At 34.3% G+C, this 19,038-nt stretch overlaps 25 non-coding genes across 25 annotated transcripts; all 25 read right to left on the bottom strand.

The window, feature by feature from the left end:
• Positions 1-494: 494 nt before the first annotated feature.
• On the bottom strand, positions 495-577 carry TRNAL-CAG (transfer RNA leucine (anticodon CAG)). Its single transcript has one exon. It is a non-coding gene; the product is annotated as a tRNA-Leu (tRNA).
• A 678-nt stretch (positions 578-1,255) lies between these two features.
• TRNAL-CAG (transfer RNA leucine (anticodon CAG)) lies at positions 1,256-1,338 on the bottom strand. The gene has a single exon. It is a non-coding gene; the product is annotated as a tRNA-Leu (tRNA).
• Positions 1,339-2,016: 678 nt separating this feature from the next.
• TRNAL-CAG (transfer RNA leucine (anticodon CAG)) lies at positions 2,017-2,099 on the bottom strand. The gene has a single exon. It is a non-coding gene; the product is annotated as a tRNA-Leu (tRNA).
• A 678-nt stretch (positions 2,100-2,777) lies between these two features.
• On the bottom strand, positions 2,778-2,860 carry TRNAL-CAG (transfer RNA leucine (anticodon CAG)). The gene has a single exon. It is a non-coding gene; the product is annotated as a tRNA-Leu (tRNA).
• A 678-nt stretch (positions 2,861-3,538) lies between these two features.
• TRNAL-CAG (transfer RNA leucine (anticodon CAG)) lies at positions 3,539-3,621 on the bottom strand. Its single transcript has one exon. It is a non-coding gene; the product is annotated as a tRNA-Leu (tRNA).
• Positions 3,622-4,299: 678 nt separating this feature from the next.
• TRNAL-CAG (transfer RNA leucine (anticodon CAG)) lies at positions 4,300-4,382 on the bottom strand. Its single transcript has one exon. It is a non-coding gene; the product is annotated as a tRNA-Leu (tRNA).
• A 678-nt stretch (positions 4,383-5,060) lies between these two features.
• On the bottom strand, positions 5,061-5,143 carry TRNAL-CAG (transfer RNA leucine (anticodon CAG)). The gene has a single exon. It is a non-coding gene; the product is annotated as a tRNA-Leu (tRNA).
• Positions 5,144-5,816: 673 nt separating this feature from the next.
• TRNAL-CAG (transfer RNA leucine (anticodon CAG)) lies at positions 5,817-5,899 on the bottom strand. The gene has a single exon. It is a non-coding gene; the product is annotated as a tRNA-Leu (tRNA).
• A 676-nt stretch (positions 5,900-6,575) lies between these two features.
• Positions 6,576-6,658, bottom strand: TRNAL-CAG (transfer RNA leucine (anticodon CAG)). Its single transcript has one exon. It is a non-coding gene; the product is annotated as a tRNA-Leu (tRNA).
• Positions 6,659-7,336: 678 nt separating this feature from the next.
• TRNAL-CAG (transfer RNA leucine (anticodon CAG)) lies at positions 7,337-7,419 on the bottom strand. The gene has a single exon. It is a non-coding gene; the product is annotated as a tRNA-Leu (tRNA).
• A 677-nt stretch (positions 7,420-8,096) lies between these two features.
• On the bottom strand, positions 8,097-8,179 carry TRNAL-CAG (transfer RNA leucine (anticodon CAG)). Its single transcript has one exon. It is a non-coding gene; the product is annotated as a tRNA-Leu (tRNA).
• A 672-nt stretch (positions 8,180-8,851) lies between these two features.
• Positions 8,852-8,934, bottom strand: TRNAL-CAG (transfer RNA leucine (anticodon CAG)). The gene has a single exon. It is a non-coding gene; the product is annotated as a tRNA-Leu (tRNA).
• A 677-nt stretch (positions 8,935-9,611) lies between these two features.
• On the bottom strand, positions 9,612-9,694 carry TRNAL-CAG (transfer RNA leucine (anticodon CAG)). The gene has a single exon. It is a non-coding gene; the product is annotated as a tRNA-Leu (tRNA).
• A 677-nt stretch (positions 9,695-10,371) lies between these two features.
• On the bottom strand, positions 10,372-10,454 carry TRNAL-CAG (transfer RNA leucine (anticodon CAG)). The gene has a single exon. It is a non-coding gene; the product is annotated as a tRNA-Leu (tRNA).
• Positions 10,455-11,131: 677 nt separating this feature from the next.
• Positions 11,132-11,214, bottom strand: TRNAL-CAG (transfer RNA leucine (anticodon CAG)). Its single transcript has one exon. It is a non-coding gene; the product is annotated as a tRNA-Leu (tRNA).
• A 672-nt stretch (positions 11,215-11,886) lies between these two features.
• Positions 11,887-11,969, bottom strand: TRNAL-CAG (transfer RNA leucine (anticodon CAG)). Its single transcript has one exon. It is a non-coding gene; the product is annotated as a tRNA-Leu (tRNA).
• Positions 11,970-12,646: 677 nt separating this feature from the next.
• Positions 12,647-12,729, bottom strand: TRNAL-CAG (transfer RNA leucine (anticodon CAG)). Its single transcript has one exon. It is a non-coding gene; the product is annotated as a tRNA-Leu (tRNA).
• Positions 12,730-13,406: 677 nt separating this feature from the next.
• TRNAL-CAG (transfer RNA leucine (anticodon CAG)) lies at positions 13,407-13,489 on the bottom strand. Its single transcript has one exon. It is a non-coding gene; the product is annotated as a tRNA-Leu (tRNA).
• A 674-nt stretch (positions 13,490-14,163) lies between these two features.
• On the bottom strand, positions 14,164-14,246 carry TRNAL-CAG (transfer RNA leucine (anticodon CAG)). Its single transcript has one exon. It is a non-coding gene; the product is annotated as a tRNA-Leu (tRNA).
• Positions 14,247-14,922: 676 nt separating this feature from the next.
• TRNAL-CAG (transfer RNA leucine (anticodon CAG)) lies at positions 14,923-15,005 on the bottom strand. Its single transcript has one exon. It is a non-coding gene; the product is annotated as a tRNA-Leu (tRNA).
• Positions 15,006-15,683: 678 nt separating this feature from the next.
• On the bottom strand, positions 15,684-15,766 carry TRNAL-CAG (transfer RNA leucine (anticodon CAG)). Its single transcript has one exon. It is a non-coding gene; the product is annotated as a tRNA-Leu (tRNA).
• Positions 15,767-16,444: 678 nt separating this feature from the next.
• On the bottom strand, positions 16,445-16,527 carry TRNAL-CAG (transfer RNA leucine (anticodon CAG)). Its single transcript has one exon. It is a non-coding gene; the product is annotated as a tRNA-Leu (tRNA).
• Positions 16,528-17,201: 674 nt separating this feature from the next.
• Positions 17,202-17,284, bottom strand: TRNAL-CAG (transfer RNA leucine (anticodon CAG)). Its single transcript has one exon. It is a non-coding gene; the product is annotated as a tRNA-Leu (tRNA).
• A 676-nt stretch (positions 17,285-17,960) lies between these two features.
• On the bottom strand, positions 17,961-18,043 carry TRNAL-CAG (transfer RNA leucine (anticodon CAG)). Its single transcript has one exon. It is a non-coding gene; the product is annotated as a tRNA-Leu (tRNA).
• A 678-nt stretch (positions 18,044-18,721) lies between these two features.
• TRNAL-CAG (transfer RNA leucine (anticodon CAG)) lies at positions 18,722-18,804 on the bottom strand. Its single transcript has one exon. It is a non-coding gene; the product is annotated as a tRNA-Leu (tRNA).
• Positions 18,805-19,038: the final 234 nt, after the last annotated feature.

The following is a 19,038-nucleotide window of genomic DNA, read 5'->3' as shown; positions in this document are numbered from 1 at the left end:
TGGCATACAAGTGTCTAGAGTTTGTTCTCTAATGGATTTGAACTCAGCAATGAAATGAAATTTGTGAATCTTGCAGAAACTGGCTACTTAATTTAGCTCATGGGTTTGATTGGATGCCATTGTAGTGGACCCCAGTGGGGTTTCTGTTCATGACCATTGGCTGAGAAGAGCAGTTTTCTTAAGCCAAAGATATGGAGCCCTCATTCTGAATTTGTGAGATATTTTATTTTGCTACCTCTGTAAATAAAGAATTGTGGATCAATTAATAAAAATAATATGATATACACATATGTGGTTGGTTTCAAGCTCTTTTATCCAGGGAGAATACAATCTGATCTTTTATTGCAACATGGGAAATAATGAAATAATTGATGCATTTTTTATGTTGTAAATTGAAAGAGATTTGCAGTGAGTGTTTGTCTAATTCTAAAGTCAATCTTTTCACAAGTAACAAGAAATAGAAACTGTAGAGCAAAGAAGAAAATGAATAACATTGTCAGAAGTGGGATTTGAACCCACGCCTCCAGAGGAGACTGCGACCTGAACGCAGCGCCTTAGACCACTCGGCCATCCTGACACATGAAACCACTGCTTTTTTAAAAGATGTATATTATGAAATAACCTATATATAGTTACAATGACAATGTTGCTATTAAAACTGTTAAATTAAAAACTAGATATGAATTGCTTTTCCATTCATTTTAAAGAGGTTTCTAATTGGCTTTACAATAAAAGTAAGTTTTGTTTTCCATGTTCAGGGTTGGCATACAAGTGTCTAGAGTTTGTTCTCTAATGGATTTGAACTCAGCAATGAAATGAAATTTGTGAATCTTGCAGAAACTGGCTACTTAATTTAGCTCATGGGTTTGATTGGATGCCATTGTAGTGGACCCCAGTGGGGTTTCTGTTCATGACCATTGGCTGAGAAGAGCAGTTTTCTTAAGCCAAAGATATGGAGCCCTCATTCTGAATTTGTGAGATATTTTATTTTGCTACCTCTGTAAATAAAGAATTGTGGATCAATTAATAAAAATAATATGATATACACATATGTGGTTGGTTTCAAGCTCTTTTATCCAGGGAGAATACAATCTGATCTTTTATTGCAACATGGGAAATAATGAAATAATTGATGCATTTTTTATGTTGTAAATTGAAAGAGATTTGCAGTGAGTGTTTGTCTAATTCTAAAGTCAATCTTTTCACAAGTAACAAGAAATAGAAACTGTAGAGCAAAGAAGAAAATGAATAATATTGTCAGAAGTGGGATTTGAACCCACGCCTCCAGAGGAGACTGCGACCTGAACGCAGCGCCTTAGACCGCTCGGCCATCCTGACACATGAAACCACCCCTTTTTGAAAAGATGTATATTATGAAATAACCCATCTATAGTTACAATGACAATGTTGCTATTAAAACTGTTAATTTAAAAACTAGATATGAATTGCTTTTCCATTCATTTTAAAGAGGTTTCTAGTTGGCTTTACAATAAAAGTAAGTTTTGTTTTCCATGTTCAGGGTTGGAATCCAAGTGTCTAGAGTTTGTTCTCTAATGGATTTTAACTCAGCAATGAAATGAAATTTGTGAATCTTGCACAAACTGGCTACTTAATTTAGCTCATGGGTTTGATTGGATGCCATTGTAGTGGACCCCAGTGGGTTTTCTGTTCATGACCATTGGCTGAGAAGAGCAGTTTTCTTAAGCCAAAGATATGGAGCCCTCATTCTGAATTTGTGAGATATTTTATTTTGCTACCTCTGTAAATAAAGAATTATGGATCAAATAATAAAATTAATATGATATACACATATGTGGTTGGTTTCAAGCTCTTTTATCCAGGGAGAATACAATATGATCTTTTATTGCAACATGGGAAATAATGAAATAATTGATGCATTTTTTATGTTGTAAATTGAAAGAGATTTGCAGTGAGTGTTTGTCTAATTCTAAAGTCAATCTTTTCACAAGTAACAAGAAATAGAAACTGTAGAGCAAAGAAGAAAATGAATAACATTGTCAGAAGTGGGATTTGAACCCACGCCTCCAGAGGAGACTGCGACCTGAACGCAGCGCCTTAGACCACTCGGCCATCCTGACACATGAAACCACTGCTTTTTGAAAAGATGTATATTATGAAATAACCTATATATAGTTACAATGACAATGTTGCTATTAAAACTGTTAAATTAAAAACTAGATATGAATTGCTTTTCCATTCATTTTAAAGAGGTTTCTAATTGGCTTTACAATAAAAGTAAGTTTTGTTTTCCATGTTCAGGGTTGGCATACAAGTGTCTAGAGTTTGTTCTCTAATGGATTTGAACTCAGCAATGAAATGAAATTTGTGAATCTTGCAGAAACTGGCTACTTAATTTAGCTCATGGGTTTGATTGGATGCCATTGTAGTGGACCCCAGTGGGGTTTCTGTTCATGACCATTGGCTGAGAAGAGCAGTTTTCTTAAGCCAAAGATATGGAGCCCTCATTCTGAATTTGTGAGATATTTTATTTTGCTACCTCTGTAAATAAAGAATTGTGGATCAATTAATAAAAATAATATGATATACACATATGTGGTTGGTTTCAAGCTCTTTTATCCAGGGAGAATACAATCTGATCTTTTATTGCAACATGGGAAATAATGAAATAATTGATGCATTTTTTATGTTGTAAATTGAAAGAGATTTGCAGTGAGTGTTTGTCTAATTCTAAAGTCAATCTTTTCACAAGTAACAAGAAATAGAAACTGTAGAGCAAAGAAGAAAATGAATAACATTGTCAGAAGTGGGATTTGAACCCACGCCTCCAGAGGAGACTGCGACCTGAACGCAGCGCCTTAGACCGCTCGGCCATCCTGACACATGAAACCACAACTTTTTGAAAAGATGTATATTATGAAATAACCCATCTATAGTTACAATGACAATGTTGCTATTAAAACTGTTAATTTAAAAACTAGATATGAATTGCTTTTCCATTCATTTTAAAGAGGTTTCTAGTTGGCTTTACAATAAAAGTAAGTTTTGTTTTCCATGTTCAGGGTTGGAATCCAAGTGTCTAGAGTTTGTTCTCTAATGGATTTTAACTCAGCAATGAAATTAAATTTGTGAATCTTGCACAAACTGGCTACTTAATTTAGCTCATGGGTTTGATTGGATGCCATTGTAGTGGACCCCAGTGGGTTTTCTGTTCATGACCATTGGCTGAGAAGAGCAGTTTTCTTAAGCCAAAGATATGGAGCCCTCATTCTGAATTTGTGAGATATTTTATTTTGCTACCTCTGTAAATAAAGAATTATGGATCAAATAATAAAATTAATATGATATACACATATGTGGTTGGTTTCAAGCTCTTTTATCCAGGGAGAATACAATCTGATCTTTTATTGCAACATGGGAAATAATGAAATAATTGATGCATTTTTTATGTTGTAAATTGAAAGAGATTTGCAGTGAGTGTTTGTCTAATTCTAAAGTCAATCTTTTCACAAGTAACAAGAAATAGAAACTGTAGAGCAAAGAAGAAAATGAATAACATTGTCAGAAGTGGGATTTGAACCCACGCCTCCAGAGGAGACTGCGACCTGAACGCAGCGCCTTAGACCACTCGGCCATCCTGACACATGAAACCACTGCTTTTTGAAAAGATGTATATTATGAAATAACCTATCTATAGTTACAATGACAATGTTGCTATTAAAACTGTTAATTGAAAAACTAGATATGAATTGCTTTTCCATTCATTTTAAAGAGGTTTCTAGTTGGCTATACAATAAATGTAAGTTTTGTTTTCCATGTTCAGGGTTGGAATCCACGTGTCTAGTGTTTGTTCTCTAATGGATTTTAACTCAGCAATTAAATGAAATTTGTGAATCTTGCACAAACTGGCTACTTAATTTAGCTCACGGGTTTGATTGGATGCCATTGTAGTGGACCCCAGTGGGGTTTCTGTTCATGACCATTGGCTGAGAAGAGCAGTTTTCTTAAGCCAAAGATATGGAGCCCTCATTCTGAATTTGTGAGATATTTTATTTTGCTACCTCTGTAAATAAAGAATTGTGGATCAAATAATAAAAATAATATGATATACACATATGTGGTTGGTTTCAAGCTCTTTTATCCAGGGAGAATACAATCTGATCTTTTATTGCAACATGGGAAATAATGAAATAATTGATGCATTTTTTATGTTGTAAATTGAAAGAGATTTGCAGTGAGTGTTTGTCTAATTCTAAAGTCAATCTTTTCACAAGTAACAAGAAATAGAAACTGTAGAGCAAAGAAGAAAATGAATAACATTGTCAGAAGTGGGATTTGAACCCACGCCTCCAGAGGAGACTGCGACCTGAACGCAGCGCCTTAGACCGCTCGGACATCCTGACACATGAAACCACAACTTTTTGAAAAGATGTATATTATGAAATAACCCATCTATAGTTACAATGACAATGTTGCTATTAAAACTGTTAATTGAAAAACTAGATATGAATTGCTTTTCCATTCATTTTAAAGAGGTTTCTAGTTGGCTTTACAATAAAAGTAAGTTTTGTTTTCCATGTTCAGGGTTGGAATCCAAGTGTCTAGAGTTTGTTCTCTAATGGATTTTAACTCAGCAATGAAATAAAATTTGTGAATCTTGCACAAACTGGCTACTTAATTTAGCTCATGGGTTTGATTGGATGCCATTGTAGTGGACCCCAGTGGGGTTTCTGTTCATGACCATTGGCTGAGAAGAGCAGTTTTCTGAAGCCAAAGATATGGAGCCCTCCTTCTGAATTTGTGAGATATTTTATTTTGCTACCTCTGTAAATAAAGAATTGTGGATCAAATAATAAAAATAATATGATATACACATATGTGGTTGGTTTCAAGCTCTTTTATCCAGGGAGAATACAATGTGATCTTTTATTGCAACATGGGAAATAATGAAATAATTGATGCATTTTTTATGTTGTAAATTGAAAGAGATTTGCAGTGAGTGTTTGTCTAATTCTAAAGTCAATCTTTTCACAAGTAACAAGAAATAGAAACTGTAGAGCAAAGAAGAAAATGAACAACATTGTCAGAAGTGGGATTTGAACCCACGCCTCCAGAGGAGACTGCGACCTGAACGCAGCGCCTTAGACCGCTCGGCCATCCTGACACATGAAACCACTGCTTTTGAAAAGATGTATATTATGAAATAACCTATCTATAGTTACAATGACAATGTTGCTATTAAAACTGTTACTTTAAAAACTAGATATGAATTGCTTTTCCATTCATTTTAAAGAGGTTTCTAGTTGGCTTTACAATAAAAGTAAGTTTTGTTTTCCATGTTCAGGGTTGGAATCCAAGTGTCTAGAGTTTGTTCTCTAATGGATTTTAACTCAGCAATGAAATGAAATTTGTGAATCTTGCACAAACTGTCTACTTAATTTAGCTCATGGGTTTGATTGGATGCCATTGTAGTGGACCCCAGTGGTGTTTCTGTTCATGACCATTGGCTGAGAAGAGCAGTTTTCTTAAGCCACAGATATGGAGCCCTCATTCTGATTTTGTGAGATATTTTATTTTGCTACCTCTGTAAATAAAGAATTGTGGATCAAATAATAAAAATAATATGATATACACATATGTGGTTGGTTTCTCTTTTATCCAGGGAGAATACAATCTGATCTTTTATTGCAACATGGGAAATAATGAAATAATTGATGCATTTTTTATGTTGTATATTGAAAGAGATTTGCTGTGAGTGTTTGTCTAATTCTAAAGTCAATCTTTTCACAAGTAACAAGAAATAGAAACTGTAGAGCAAAGAAGAAAATGAATAACATTGTCAGAAGTGGGATTTGAACCCACGCCTCCAGAGGAGACTGCGATCTGAACGCAGCGTCTTAGACCACTCGGCCATCCTGACACATGAAACCACTGCTTTTTGAAAAGATGTATATTATGAAATAACCTATCTATAGTTACAATGACAATGTTGCTATTAAAACTATTAATTTAAAAACTAGATATGAATTGCTTTTCCATTCATTTTAAAGAGGTTTCTAGTTGGCGTTACAATAAAAGTAAGTTTTGTTTTCCATGTTCAGGGTTGGAATCCAAGTGTCTAGAGTTTGTTCTCTAATGGATTTTAACTCAGCAATGAAATGAAATTTGTGAATCTTGCACAAACTGGCTACTTAATTTAGCTCATGGGTTTGATTGGATGCCATTGTAGTGGACCCCAGTGGGGTTTCTGTTCATGACCATTGGCTGAGAAGAGCAGTTTTCTTAAGCCAAAGATATGGAGCCCTCATTCTGATTTTGTGAGATATTTTATTTTGCTACCTCTGTAAATAAAGAATTGTTGATCAAATAATAAAAATAATATGATATACACATATGTGGTTGGTTTCAAGCTCTTTTATCCAGGGAGAATACAATATGATCTTTTATTGCAACATGGGAAATAATGAAATAATTGATGCATTTTTTATGTTGTAAATTGAAAGAGATTTGCAGTGAGTGTTTGTCTAATTCTAGTCAATCTTTTCACAAGTAACAAGAAATAGAAACTGTAGAGCAAAGAAGAAAATGAATAACATTGTCAGAAGAGGGATTTGAACCCACGCCTCCAGAGGAGACTGCGACCTGAATGCAGCGCCTTAGACCGCTCGGCCATCCTGACACATGAAACCACTGCTTTTTGAAAAGATGTATATTATGAAATAACCTATCTATAGTTACAATGACAATGTTGCTATTAAAACTGGTAATTGAAAAACTAGATATGAATTGCTTTTCCATTCATTTTAAAGAGGTTTCTAGTTGGCTTTACAATAAAAGTAAGTTTTGTTTTCCATGTTCAGGGTTGGAATCCAAGTGTCTAGAGTTTGTTCTCTAATGGATTTTAACTCAGCAATGAAATAAAATTTGTGAATCTTGCACAAACTGGCTACTTAATTTAGCTCATGGGTTTGATTGGATGCCATTGTAGTGGACCCCAGTGGGGTTTCTGTTCATGACCATTGGCTGAGAAGAGCAGTTTTCTTAAGCCAAAGATATGGAGCCCTCCTTCTGAATTTGTGAGATATTTTATTTTGCTACCTCTGTAAATAAAGAATTGTGGATCAAATAATAAAAATAATATGATATACACATATGTGGTTGGTTTCAAGCTCTTTTATCCAGGGAGAATACAATGTGATCTTTTATTGCAACATGGGAAATAATGAAATAATTGATGCATTTTTTATGTTGTAAATTGAAAGAGATTTGCAGTGAGTGTTTGTCTAATTCTAAAGTCAATCTTTTCACAAGTAACAAGAAATAGAAACTGTAGAGCAAAGAAGAAAATGAACAACATTGTCAGAAGTGGGATTTGAACCCACGCCTCCAGAGGAGACTGCGACCTGAACGCAGCGCCTTAGACCGCTCGGCCATCCTGACACATGAAACCACTGCTTTTGAAAAGATGTATATTATGAAATAACCTATCTATAGTTACAATGACAATGTTGCTATTAAAACTGTTACTTTAAAAACTAGATATGAATTGCTTTTCCATTCATTTTAAAGAGGTTTCTAGTTGGCTTTACAATAAAAGTAAGTTTTGTTTTCCATGTTCAGGGTTGGAATCCAAGTGTCTAGAGTTTGTTCTCTAATGGATTTTAACTCAGCAATGAAATGACATTCGTGTATCTTGCACAAACTGGCTACTTAATTTAGCTCATGGGTTTGATTGGATGCCATTGTAGTGGACCCCAGTGGGGTTTCTGTTCATGACCATTGGCTGAGAAGAGCAGTTTTCTTAAGCCAAAGATATGGAGCCCTCATTCTGAATTTGTGAGATATTTTATTTTGCTACCTCTGTAAATAAAGAATTGTGGATCAAATAATAAAAATAATATGATATATACATATGTGGTTGGTTTCAAGCTCTTTTATCCAGGGAGAATACAATCTGATCTTTTATTGCAACATGGGAAATAATGAAATAATTGATGCATTTTTTATGTTGTAAATTGAAAGAGATTTGCAGTGAGTGTTTGTCTAATTCTAAAGTCAATCTTTTCACAAGTAACAAGAAATAGAAACTGTAGAGCAAAGAAGAAAATGAATAACATTGTCAGAAATGAGATTTGAACCCACGCCTCCAGAGGAGACTGCAACCTGAACGCAGCGCCTTAGACCGCTCGGCCATCCTGACACATGAAACCACAACTTTTTGAAAAGATGTATATTATGAAATAACCCATCTATAGTTACAATGACAATGTTGCTATTAAAACTGTTAATTTAAAAACTAGATATGAATTGCTTTTCCATTCATTTTAAAGAGGTTTCTAGTTGGCTTTACAATAAAAGTAAGTTCTGTTTTCCATGTTCAGGGTTGGAATCCAAGTGTCTAGAGTTTGTTCTCTAATGGATTTTAACTCAGCAATGAAATTAAATTTGTGAATCTTGCACAAACTGGTTATTTAATTTAGCTCATGGGTTTGATTGGATGCCATTGTAGTGGACCCCAGTGGGGTTTCTGTTCATGACCATTGGCTGAGAAGAGCAGTTTTCTTAAGCCAAAGATATGGAGCCCTCATTCTGATTTTGTGAGATATTTTATTTTGCTACCTCTGTAAATAAAGAATTGTGGATCAAATAATAAAAATAATATGATATACACATATGTGGTTGGTTTCTCTTTTATCCAGGGAGAATACAATATGATCTTTTATTGCAACATGGGAAATAATGAAATAATTGATGCATTTTTTATGTTGTAAATTGAAAGAGATTTGCAGTGAGTGTTTGTCTAATTCTAGTCAATCTTTTCACAAGTAACAAGAAATAGAAACTGTAGAGCAAAGAAGAAAATGAATAACATTGTCAGAAGAGGGATTTGAACCCACGCCTCCAGAGGAGACTGCGACCTGAATGCAGCGCCTTAGACCGCTCGGCCATCCTGACACATGAAACCACTGCTTTTTGAAAAGATGTATATTATGAAATAACCTATCTATAGTTACAATGACAATGTTGCTATTAAAACTGTTAATTGAAAAACTAGATATGAATTGCTTTTCCATTCATTTTAAAGAGGTTTCTAGTTGGCTTTACAATAAAAGTAAGTTTTGTTTTCCATGTTCAGGGTTGGAATCCAAGTGTCTAGAGTTTGTTCTCTAATGGATTTTAACTCAGCAATGAAATAAAATTTGTGAATCTTGCACAAACTGGCTACTTAATTTAGCTCATGGGTTTGATTGGATGCCATTGTAGTGGACCCCAGTGGGGTTTCTGTTCATGACCATTGGCTGAGAAGAGCAGTTTTCTTAAGCCAAAGATATGTAGCCCTCCTTCTGAATTTGTGAGATATTTTATTTTGCTACCTCTGTAAATAAAGAATTGTGGATCAAATAATAAAAATAATATGATATACACATATGTGGTTGGTTTCAAGCTCTTTTATCCAGGGAGAATACAATGTGATCTTTTATTGCAACATGGGAAATAATGAAATAATTGATGCATTTTTTATGTTGTAAATTGAAAGAGATTTGCAGTGAGTGTTGTCTAATTCTAAAGTCAATCTTTTCACAAGTAACAAGAAATAGAAACTGTAGAGCAAAGAAGAAAATGAACAACATTGTCAGAAGTGGGATTTGAACCCACGCCTCCAGAGGAGACTGCGACCTGAACGCAGCGCCTTAGACCGCTCGGCCATCCTGACACATGAAACCACTGCTTTTGAAAAGATGTATATTATGAAATAACCTATCTATAGTTACAATGACAATGTTGCTATTAAAACTGTTACTTTAAAAACTAGATATGAATTGCTTTTCCATTCATTTTAAAGAGGTTTCTAGTTGGCTTTACAATAAAAGTAAGTTTTGTTTTCCATGTTCAGGGTTGGAATCCAAGTGTCTAGAGTTTGTTCTCTAATGGATTTTAACTCAGCAATGAAATGAAATTTGTGAATCTTGCACAAACTGGCTACTTAATTTAGCTCATGGGTTTGATTGGATGCCATTGTAGTGGACCCCAGTGGGGTTTCTGTTCATGACCATTGGCTGAGAAGAGCAGTTTTCTTAAGCCAAAGATATGGAGCCCTCCTTCTGAATTTGTGAGATATTTTATTTTGCTACCTCTGTAAATAAAGAATTGTGGATCAAATAATAAAAATAATATGATATACACATATGTGGTTGGTTTCAAGCTCTTTTATCCAGGGAGAATACAATGTGATCTTTTATTGCAACATGGGAAATAATGAAATAATTGATGCATTTTTTATGTTGTAAATTGAAAGAGATTTGCAGTGAGTGTTTGTCTAATTCTAAAGTCAATCTTTTCACAAGTAACAAGAAATAGAAACTGTAGAGCAAAGAAGAAAATGAACAACATTGTCAGAAGTGGGATTTGAACCCACGCCTCCAGAGGAGACTGCGACCTGAACGCAGCGCCTTAGACCGCTCGGCCATCCTGACACATGAAACCACTGCTTTTGAAAAGATGTATATTATGAAATAACCTATCTATAGTTACAATGACAATGTTGCTATTAAAACTGTTACTTTAAAAACTAGATATGAATTGCTTTTCCATTCATTTTAAAGAGGTTTCTAGTTGGCTTTACAATAAAAGTAAGTTTTGTTTTCCATGTTCAGGGTTGGAATCCAAGTGTCTAGAGTTTGTTCTCTAATGGATTTTAACTCAGCAATGAAATGACATTCGTGTATCTTGCACAAACTGGCTACTTAATTTAGCTCATGGGTTTGATTGGATGCCATTGTAGTGGACCCCAGTGGGGTTTCTGTTCATGACCATTGGCTGAGAAGAGCAGTTTTCTTAAGCCAAAGATATGGAGCCCTCATTCTGAATTTGTGAGATATTTTATTTTGCTACCTCTGTAAATAAAGAATTGTGGATCAAATAATAAAAATAATATGATATATACATATGTGGTTGGTTTCAAGCTCTTTTATCCAGGGAGAATACAATCTGATCTTTTATTGCAACATGGGAAATAATGAAATAATTGATGCATTTTTTATGTTGTAAATTGAAAGAGATTTGCAGTGAGTGTTTGTCTAATTCTAAAGTCAATCTTTTCACAAGTAACAAGAAATAGAAACTGTAGAGCAAAGAAGAAAATGAATAACATTGTCAGAAATGAGATTTGAACCCACGCCTCCAGAGGAGACTGCAACCTGAACGCAGCGCCTTAGACCGCTCGGCCATCCTGACACATGAAACCACAACTTTTTGAAAAGATGTATATTATGAAATAACCCATCTATAGTTACAATGACAATGTTGCTATTAAAACTGTTAATTTAAAAACTAGATATGAATTGCTTTTCCATTCATTTTAAAGAGGTTTCTAGTTGGCTTTACAATAAAAGTAAGTTCTGTTTTCCATGTTCAGGGTTGGAATCCAAGTGTCTAGAGTTTGTTCTCTAATGGATTTTAACTCAGCAATGAAATTAAATTTGTGAATCTTGCACAAACTGGTTATTTAATTTAGCTCATGGGTTTGATTGGATGCCATTGTAGTGGACCCCAGTGGGGTTTCTGTTCATGACCATTGGCTGAGAAGAGCAGTTTTCTTAAGCCAAAGATATGGAGCCCTCATTCTGATTTTGTGAGATATTTTATTTTGCTACCTCTGTAAATAAAGAATTGTGGATCAAATAATAAAAATAATATGATATACACATATGTGGTTGGTTTCTCTTTTATCCAGGGAGAATACAATATGATCTTTTATTGCAACATGGGAAATAATGAAATAATTGATGCATTTTTTATGTTGTAAATTGAAAGAGATTTGCAGTGAGTGTTTGTCTAATTCTAGTCAATCTTTTCACAAGTAACAAGAAATAGAAACTGTAGAGCAAAGAAGAAAATGAATAACATTGTCAGAAGAGGGATTTGAACCCACGCCTCCAGAGGAGACTGCGACCTGAATGCAGCGCCTTAGACCGCTCGGCCATCCTGACACATGAAACCACTGCTTTTTGAAAAGATGTATATTATGAAATAACCTATCTATAGTTACAATGACAATGTTGCTATTAAAACTGTTAATTGAAAAACTAGATATGAATTGCTTTTCCATTCATTTTAAAGAGGTTTCTAGTTGGCTTTACAATAAAAGTAAGTTTTGTTTTCCATGTTCAGGGTTGGAATCCAAGTGTCTAGAGTTTGTTCTCTAATGGATTTTAACTCAGCAATGAAATAAAATTTGTGAATCTTGCACAAACTGGCTACTTAATTTAGCTCATGGGTTTGATTGGATGCCATTGTAGTGGACCCCAGTGGGGTTTCTGTTCATGACCATTGGCTGAGAAGAGCAGTTTTCTTAAGCCAAAGATATGTAGCCCTCCTTCTGAATTTGTGAGATATTTTATTTTGCTACCTCTGTAAATAAAGAATTGTGGATCAAATAATAAAAATAATATGATATACACATATGTGGTTGGTTTCAAGCTCTTTTATCCAGGGAGAATACAATGTGATCTTTTATTGCAACATGGGAAATAATGAAATAATTGATGCATTTTTTATGTTGTAAATTGAAAGAGATTTGCAGTGAGTGTTGTCTAATTCTAAAGTCAATCTTTTCACAAGTAACAAGAAATAGAAACTGTAGAGCAAAGAAGAAAATGAACAACATTGTCAGAAGTGGGATTTGAACCCACGCCTCCAGAGGAGACTGCGACCTGAACGCAGCGCCTTAGACCGCTCGGCCATCCTGACACATGAAACCACTGCTTTTGAAAAGATGTATATTATGAAATAACCTATCTATAGTTACAATGACAATGTTGCTATTAAAACTGTTACTTTAAAAACTAGATATGAATTGCTTTTCCATTCATTTTAAAGAGGTTTCTAGTTGGCTTTACAATAAAAGTAAGTTTTGTTTTCCATGTTCAGGGTTGGAATCCAAGTGTCTAGAGTTTGTTCTCTAATGGATTTTAACTCAGCAATGAAATGAAATTTGTGAATCTTGCACAAACTGGCTACTTAATTTAGCTCATGGGTTTGATTGGATGCCATTGTAGTGGACCCCAGTGGGGTTTCTGTTCATGACCATTGGCTGAGAAGAGCAGTTTTCTTAAGCCAAAGATATGGAGCCCTCATTCTGAATTTGTGAGATATTTTATTTTGCTACCTCTGTAAATAAAGAATTGTGGATCAAATAATAAAAATAATATGATATATACATATGTGGTTGGTTTCAAGCTCTTTTATCCAGGGAGAATACAATCTGATCTTTTATTGCAACATGGGAAATAATGAAATAATTGATGCATTTTTTATGTTGTAAATTGAAAGAGATTTGCAGTGAGTGTTTGTCTAATTCTAAAGTCAATCTTTTCACAAGTAACAAGAAATAGAAACTGTAGAGCAAAGAAGAAAATGAATAACATTGTCAGAAATGGGATTTGAACCCACGCCTCCAGAGGAGACTGCGACCTGAACGCAGCGCCTTAGACCGCTCGGCCATCCTGACACATGAAACCACAACTTTTTGAAAAGATGTATATTATGAAATAACCCATCTATAGTTACAATGACAATGTTGCTATTAAAACTGTTAATTTAAAAACTAGATATGAATTGCTTTTCCATTCATTTTAAAGAGGTTTCTAGTTGGCTTTACAATAAAAGTAAGTTCTGTTTTCCATGTTCAGGGTTGGAATCCAAGTGTCTAGAGTTTGTTCTCTAATGGATTTTAACTCAGCAATGAAATTAAATTTGTGAATCTTGCACAAACTGGTTATTTAATTTAGCTCATGGGTTCGATTGGATGCCATTGTAGTGGACCCCAGTGGTGTTTCTGTTCATGACCATTGGCTGAGAAGAGCAGTTTTCTTAAGCCAAAGATATGGAGCCCTCATTCTGAATTTGTGAGATATTTTATTTTGCTACCTCTGTAAATAAAGAATTGTGGATCAAATAATAAAAATAATATGATATACACATATGTGGTTGGTTTCTCTTTTATCCAGGGAGAATACAATCTGATCTTTTATTGCAACATGGGAAATAATGAAATAATTGATGCATTTTTTATGTTGTAAATTGAAAGAGATTTGCAGTGAGTGTTTGTCTAATTCTAAAGTCAATCTTTTCACAAGTAACAAGAAATAGAAACTGTAGAGCAAAGAAGAAAATGAATAACATTGTCAGAAGTGGGATTTGAACCCACGCCTCCAGAGGAGACTGCGATCTGAACGCAGTGTCTTAGACCACTCGGCCATCCTGACACATGAAACCACTGCTTTTTGAAAAGATGTATATTATGAAATAACCTATCTATAGTTACAATGACAATGTTGCTATTAAAACTATTAATTTAAAAACTAGATATGAATTGCTTTTCCATTCATTTTAAAGAGGTTTCTAGTTGGCGTTACAATAAAAGTAAGTTTTGTTTTCCATGTTCAGGGTTGGAATCCAAGTGTCTAGAGTTTGTTCTCTAATGGATTTTAACTCAGCAATGAAATGAAATTTGTGAATCTTGCACAAACTGGCTACTTAATTTAGCTCATGGGTTTGATTGGATGCCATTGTAGTGGACCCCAGTGGGGTTTCTGTTCATGACCATTGGCTGAGAAGAGCAGTTTTCTTAAGCCACAGATATGGAGCCCTCATTCTGAATTTGTGAGATATTTTATTTTGCTACCTCTGTAAATAAAGAATTGTGGATCAAATAATAAAAATAATATGATATACACATATGTGGTTGGTTTCAAGCTCTTTTATCCAGGGAGAATACAATATGATCTTTTATTGCAACATGGGAAATAATGAAATAATTGATGCATTTTTTATGTTGTAAATTGAAAGAGATTTGCAGTGAGTGTTTGTCTAATTCTAGTCAATCTTTTCACAAGTAACAAGAAATAGAAACTGTAGAGCAAAGAATAAAATGAATAACATTGTCAGAAGAGGGATTTGAACCCACGCCTCCAGAGGAGACTGCGACCTGAACGCAGCACCTTAGACCGCTCGGCCATCCTGACACATGAAACCACTCCTTTTTAAAAAGATGTATATTATGAAATAACCTATCTATAGTTACAATGACAATGTAGTTATTAAAACTGTTAATTTAAAAACTAGATATGAATTGCTTTTCCATTAATTTTAAAGAGGTTTCTAGTTGGCGTTACAATAAAAGTAAGTTTTGTTTTCCATGTTCAGGGTTGGAATCCAAGTGTCTAGAGTTTGTTCTCTAATGGATTTTAACTCAGCAATGAAATGAAATTTATGAATCTTGCACAAACTGGCTACTTAATTTAGCTCATGGGTTTGATTGGATGCCATTGTAGTGGACCCCAGTGGGGTTTCTGTTCATGACCATTGGCTGAGAAGAGCAGTTTTCTTAAGCCAAAGATATGGAGCCCTCATTCTGAATTTGTGAGATATTTTATTTTGCTACCTCTGTAAATAAAGAATTGTGGATAAAATAATAAAAATAATATGATATACACATATGTGGTTGGTTTCAAGTTCTTTTATCCAGGGAGAATACAATCTGATCTTTTATTGCAACATGGGAAATAATGAAATAATTGATGCATTTTTTATGTTGTAAATTGAAAGAGATTTGCAGTGAGTGTTTGTCTAATTCTAAAGTCAATCTTTTCACAAGTAACAAGAAATAGAAACTGTAGAGCAAAGAAGAAAATGAATAACACTGTCAAAAGTGGGATTTGAACCCACGCCTCCAGAGGAGACTGCAACCTGAACGCAGAGCCTTAGACCGCTCGGCCATCCTGACACATGAAACCACTGCTGTTTGAAAAGATGTATATTATGAAATAACCTATCTATAGTTACAATGACAATGTTGCTATTAAAACTGTTAATTTAAAAATTAAATATGAATTGCTTTTCCATTCATTTTAAAGAGGTTTCTAGTTGGCGTTACAATAAAAGTAAGTTTTGTTTTCCATGTTCAGGGTTGGAATCCAAGTGTCTAGAGTTTGTTCTCTAATGGATTTTAACTCAGCAATGAAATAAACTTTGTGAATCTTGCACAAACTGGCTATTTAATTTAGCTTATGGGTTTGATTGGATGCCATTGTAGTGGACCCCAGTGGGGTTTCTGTTCATGACCATTGGCTGAGAAGAGCAGTTTTCTTAAGCCAAAGATATGGAGCCCTCATTCTGAATTTGTGAGATATTTTATTTTGCTACCTCTGTAAATAAAGAATTGTGGATAAAATAATAAAAATAATATGATATACACATATGTGGTTGGTTTCAAGCTCTTTTATCCAGGAAGAATACAATCTGATCTTTTATTGCAACATGGGAAATAATGAAATAATTGATGCATTTTTTATGTTGTAAATTGAAAGAGATTTGCAGTGAGTGTTTGTCTAATTCTAAAGTCAATCTTTTCACAAGTAACAAGAAATAGAAACTGTAGAGCAAAGAAGAAAATGAATAACATTGTCAGAAATGGGATTTGAACCCACGCCTCCAGAGGAGACTGCGACCTGAACGCAGCGCCTTAGACCGCTCGGCCATCCTGACACATGAAACAACTACTTTTTTAAAAGATGTATATTATGAAATAACCCATCTATAGTTACAATGACAATGTTGCTATTAAAACTGTTAATTTAAAAACTAGATATGAATTGCTTTTCCATTCATTTTAAAGAGGTTTCTAGTTGGCTTTACAATAAAAGTAAGTTCTGTTTTCCATGTTCAGGGTTGGAATCCAAGTGTCTAGAGTTTGTTCTCTAATGGATTTTAACTCAGCAATGAAATTAAATTTGTGAATCTTGCACAAACTGGTTATTTAATTTAGCTCATGGGTTCGATTGGATGCCATTGTAGTGGACCCCAGTGGTGTTTCTGTTCATGACCATTGGCTGAGAAGAGCAGTTTTCTTAAGCCAAAGATATGGAGCCCTCATTCTGAATTTGTGAGATATTTTATTTTGCTACCTCTGTAAATAAAGAATTGTGGATCAAATAATAAAAATAATATGATATACACATATGTGGTTGGTTTCTCTTTTATCCAGGGAGAATACAATCTGATCTTTTATTGCAACATGGGAAATAATGAAATAATTGATGCATTTTTTATGTTGTAAATTGAAAGAGATTTGCAGTGAGTGTTTGTCTAATTCTAAAGTCAATCTTTTCACAAGTAACAAGAAATAGAAACTGTAGAGCAAAGAAGAAAATGAATAACATTGTCAGAAGTGGGATTTGAACCCACGCCTCCAGAGGAGACTGCAATCTGAACGCAGCGTCTTAGACCACTCGGCCATCCTGACACATGAAACCACTGCTTTTTGAAAAGATGTATATTATGAAATAACCTATCTATAGTTACAATGACAATGTTGCTATTAAAACTATTAATTTAAAAACTAGATATGAATTGCTTTTCCATTCATTTTAAAGAGGTTTCTAGTTGGCGTTACAATAAAAGTAAGTTTTGTTTTCCATGTTCAGGGTTGGAATCCAAGTGTCTAGAGTTTGTTCTCTAATGGATTTTAACTCAGCAATGAAATGAAATTTGTGAATCTTGCACAAACTGTCTACTTAATTTAGCTCATGGGTTTGATTGGATGCCATTGTAGTGGACCCCAGTGGGGTTTCTGTTCATGACCATTGGCTGAGAAGAGCAGTTTTCTTAAGCCACAGATATGGAGCCCTCATTCTGAATTTGTGAGATATTTTATTTTGCTACCTCTGTAAATAAAGAATTGTGGATCAAATAATAAAAATAATATGATATACACATATGTGGTTGGTTTCAAGCTCTTTTATCCAGGGAGAATACAATATGATCTTTTATTGCAACATGGGAAATAATGAAATAATTGATGCATTTTTTATGTTGTAAATTGAAAGAGATTTGCAGTGAGTGTTTGTCTAATTCTAGTCAATCTTTTCACAAGTAACAAGAAATAGAAACTGTAGAGCAAAGAAGAAAATGAATAACATTGTCAGAAGAGGGATTTGAACCCACGCCTCCAGAGGAAACTGCGACCTGAACGCAGCACCTTAGACCGCTCGGCCATCCTGACACATGAAACCAGTCCTTTTTAAAAAGATGTATATTATGAAATAACCTATCTATAGTTACAATGACAATGTAGCTATTAAAACTGTTAATTTAAAAACTAGATATGAATTGCTTTTCCATTAATTTTAAAGAGGTTTCTAGTTGGCGTTACAATAAAAGTAAGTTTTGTTTTCCATGTTCAGGGTTGGAATCCAAGTGTCTAGAGTTTGTTCTCTAATGGATTTTAACTCAGCAATGAAATGAAATTTATGAATCTTGCACAAACTGGCTACTTAATTTAGCTCATGGGTTTGATTGGATGCCATTGTAGTGGACCCCAGTGGGGTTTCTGTTCATGACCATTGGCTGAGAAGAGCAGTTTTCTTAAGCCAAAGATATGGAGCCCTCATTCTGAATTTGTGAGATATTTTATTTTGCTACCTCTGTAAATAAAGAATTGTGGATAAAATAATAAAAATAATATGATATACTCATATGTGGTTGGTTTCAAGTTCTTTTATCCAGGGAGAATACAATCTGATCTTTTATTGCAACATGGGAAATAATGAAATAATTGATGCATTTTTTATGTTGTAAATTGAAAGAGATTTGCAGTGAGTGTTTGTCTAATTCTAAAGTCAATCTTTTCACAAGTAACAAGAAATAGAAACTGTAGAGCAAAGAAGAAAATGAATAACACTGTCAAAAGTGGGATTTGAACCCACGCCTCCAGAGGAGACTGCAACCTGAACGCAGAGCCTTAGACCGCTCGGCCATCCTGACACATGAAACCACTGCTGTTTGAAAAGATGTATATTATGAAATAACCTATCTATAGTTACAATGACAATGTTGCTATTAAAACTGTTAATTTAAAAATTAAATATGAATTGCTTTTCCATTCATTTTAAAGAGGTTTCTAGTTGGCGTTACAATAAAAGTAAGTTTTGTTTTCCATGTTCAGGGTTGGAATCCAAGTGTCTAGAGTTTGTTCTCTAATGGATTTTAACTCAGCAA

Source organism: Pseudophryne corroboree, chromosome 1, assembly GCF_028390025.1.
Source record: "Pseudophryne corroboree isolate aPseCor3 chromosome 1, aPseCor3.hap2, whole genome shotgun sequence".
In the NCBI taxonomy this organism is placed as follows: Eukaryota; Metazoa; Chordata; class Amphibia; order Anura; family Myobatrachidae; genus Pseudophryne; species Pseudophryne corroboree.
The sequence above is the reverse complement of the archived record's forward strand: the minus strand, read 5'-3'. Positions and strand labels throughout refer to the sequence as shown.